At 38.7% G+C, this 3397-nt stretch overlaps 2 protein-coding genes across 2 annotated transcripts in view; one reads left to right on the top strand and one right to left on the bottom strand.

Moving 5' to 3' along the window:
• LOC107039184 overlaps positions 1-2089 on the bottom strand; it is a 13903-nt gene extending 11814 nt beyond the window's left edge. The window contains exon 1 of the mRNA XM_015258679.2: positions 1790-2089. The gene's annotated coding sequence lies outside the window, so the exon portion shown is untranslated. The remainder of the gene's footprint in view (positions 1-1789) is intronic.
• Positions 2090-2728: 639 nt separating this feature from the next.
• The window catches only part of LOC107039188 (mediator of RNA polymerase II transcription subunit 29), a 6837-nt gene continuing 6168 nt past the window's right edge, over positions 2729-3397 (top strand). Inside the window, exon 1 of the mRNA XM_015258685.1 lies at positions 2729-2823. The gene's annotated coding sequence lies outside the window, so the exon portion shown is untranslated. The remainder of the gene's footprint in view (positions 2824-3397) is intronic.

Raw genomic sequence — 3397 nt, forward strand, 5'->3', positions numbered from 1 at the left:
GGGGGGGGGCGGGAGAGGGGGGTATGAATAAATAGTGACGATGTGAAGGTGTAAAGGGGGATATTTTTTTGAGGGAAAAGTAGGTTTTGGAGGCGAAAGGATTTTTTTCCGAAGGAAATTCAAAGGGTAGGCTTTAATTGTTGATAGCTCCTGGGGAAGGAGACGATTTTGATGAGTCAGGGCTCATTTTGAAGGGTATTAGATCATCTTAAAAGTGAACAGATTTTTTCAAGCTTAAAAAACACAATTTTTGGGTGCCAATATGGTTTTTCTAATTGAATATCATCATCAACTTAACCCTAAAGCCCACCAAAATTTTTAACAGGCCCAAAAATCCCTTTTACTAACTAAAACAACATTTACAACTAAAAAAATCAGTTTTCCCCTGCAATTATAATTGATTAAAGATTATTTCAATCTCAAAAAAAAATCATTGGGTGTGAACATAATTTTTCTAATTAAAATCAACACGAACTTAACCCCAAACCCCAACAAAATTTTCAACAGACCCAAAAACTCCTTTCACTAACCAAAAACCATGTTTACAATTAAAAAATTCTCTTTCCCCCTGTATTTCTCTGAATCCACCCATTCAATGAATATATAATTTTTTCTTTAAAGTCAAGAGATATGAAGTGATAAAAGATTTTTTCAAATTTAAAAAAACAAAAATTAAATATCATCATCAACTTAACCCCAAAGCCCAACAAAATTTTCACCAGGCCTAAAAATTTCTTTTACCAACTAAAACCGACATTTACAACTGAAAAAATCTAATTCCCCCTGTCACTCTCAAAACTGATTCCCGAAAAATTCATAACCCCTCCGAAGCCCCCACAAGCCCTTCGGCCCTCATCCTCCCCCCTAAAATCCCTTTCAAAGATCCCTTCAACCCCAAAAACCCCTCAGAACTGACTAAAACTCTAAAAACATCTCCAATCGCCCCGAATCCACCCCAGACCCCACCGATCCCTCGATCCCTTTTCCCGCCGAAAATCCCTGGCCCAGAGCCCCCCTGAAAAGACCCCGCACACCTCCAACCCAATTTCATTATCACCTATCCCACATTCACTCTACGATTGATTGCAGATCACGTTAGAATATATAATGTTTTCTTTAAAGTCAAGAAATATGCAGTGATAAACGATTTTTTCAAGTTTAAAAAAACAAAAATTAAATATCATCATCAACTTAACCCCAAAGCCCAACAAAATTTTCACCAGACCTAAAAATTTCTTTTACCAACTAAAACCGAAATTTACAACTAAAAAAATCTATTTCCCCTGTCACTCTCAAAACTGATTCCCGGAAAATTCATAACCCCTCCGAAGCTCCCACAAGCCCTTCGGCCCTCATCCTCCCCCCTAAAATCCCTTTCAAAGATCCCTTCAACCCCAAAAACCCCTCAGAACTGACTAAAACTCTAAAAACATCTCCAATCGCCCCGAATCCACCCCAGACCCCACCGATCCCTCGATCCCTTTTCCCGCCGAAAATCCCTGGCCCAGAGCCCCCCTGAAAAGACCCCGCACACCTCCAACCCGATTCCATTATCACCTATCGCCACATTTTTTATCAACTCTACGATAGATTGTAGGTGGTATGTGAATGTTGAACTGTTATGAAATGCTCAGGCATCAGCGGGCCGAGGCAAAGGGGGGGGAGGGGGTCCGCGGAGGGCGGGGGAAGGGTATGAGGTGCGAGTAAACATAAACATGGAGCCTATTTTCACAGTTTTAGGGCAGTTATTTCGACTCCCCTATGGCATAGAAAGGCTTAAACCACTCACTCGATGGATATTTATCGTCAGATGTTATTCAACTGATGCACGACGTCCACAAGCTTTCGATGTTTGTTGGCTACGAACCTGGCCTCACGGTTAACTCATCATTGCCACCGAAAACGTTTTTCCCGCTCACTAGTTTTCACAATTTTTTTAGGTACATGCGAGGCAATTTCCACGCATTGTTCACTGATTTATGATATTGAAGGGATTTGTGAGAGTTTTTCGGGGCTTTTTACTGTGTTTTTGGGGGGATTATAGGCGCTTTTGATGGATGAAAAATGTTGCACGACTGTGCACCGCACTTTTTCGGGTAAAAAAAAACAGGAGAATGCCAGGACGTTAGATGGCGTCGGTCGGTCGACGCCGCTTGAGGACCACTGGACGATTGGGGGCGGGCGATTCGTCGGGATTGGCCGGGCGTTCTCATCAAGCGACTGGCGGGACATTTGATTATTTTTTTGTTATTCGTGTTTTCATTGTTATTAATTGCTCTTTTGGGTCATTTCATGGTTTCTTGTTTATGATGAGATGATTGTAATGATATAGTTGTTATTTTCATCATTATTTCACGTTTTTGTTTGACAATAACTTTATGAAGTTGTTTAGATTTTTTGTATTGTCCTTTTCGTTGTTGTTCATTTTCTTTATTCATGGATCTACTAATAATTAAGTTGATTTCATGAAAGAGTTATAATCATATTTAATGATATGATATATTATCATCACGATTTCACGTTTTTGTTCGATGACGAATTTTATATAATTTTGCTTAGAATTTTTTTTTCCGTAAATTATTGAGGAAAAATGTTTCACAATTTTCAATTTTTTTATTCAATGGGAGAATTGAATTGTTGATGGGAAAGAGAAGATAACAGGGCTGAACCAATCAGAATTCACTTTTATCGAGTGACTCACTGGAGAAGTGGGGGGAGCCTAGCAGATGGCGTGGAGCTTGTGATTGTTGATGATATTCTTCTCAATTCTTCTGTTGTCAAGTCCCAACAACAGTATCATTGACACCTACGTGGAAAATCACGGTAAGAAATCAGTCTCAAAAATCCATTCCCATCATTTCATGGGATAAAAAAATATAAATTGTCTCTTAAGACCCTCAGCTATTTAATTTGCTGAAAATGAATCTATACAACCTCAAAATAACAAAATAACTTTAACACACTATGTGTAAACTAAAATTGCAAGACTCCAAAATTAAGGGTGAGAAACGAAGGGTCACAAGGGNATCCCACATTCACTCTACGATTGATTGCAGATCACGTTAGAATATATAATTTTTTCTTTAAAGTCAAGAGATATGCAGTGATAAAAGATTTTTTCAAATTTAAAAAAACCAAAATTAAATATCATCATCAACTTAACCCCAAAGCCCAACAAAATTTTCACCAGGCCTAAAAATTTCTTTTACCAACTAAAACCGAAATTTACAACTAAAAAAATCTATTTCCCCTGTCACTCTCAAAACTGATTCCCGGAAAATTCATAACCCCTCCGAAGCTCCCACAAGCCCTTCGGCCCTCATCCTCCCCCCTAAAATCCCTTTCAAAGATCCCTTCAACCCCAAAAACCCCTCAGAACTGACTAAAACTCTAAAAA

Source organism: Diachasma alloeum, unplaced genomic scaffold (assembly GCF_001412515.2).
Source record: "Diachasma alloeum isolate Michigan unplaced genomic scaffold, Dall2.0 Dall_scaffold_00294, whole genome shotgun sequence".
NCBI lineage: Eukaryota > Metazoa > Arthropoda > Insecta > Hymenoptera > Braconidae > Diachasma > Diachasma alloeum.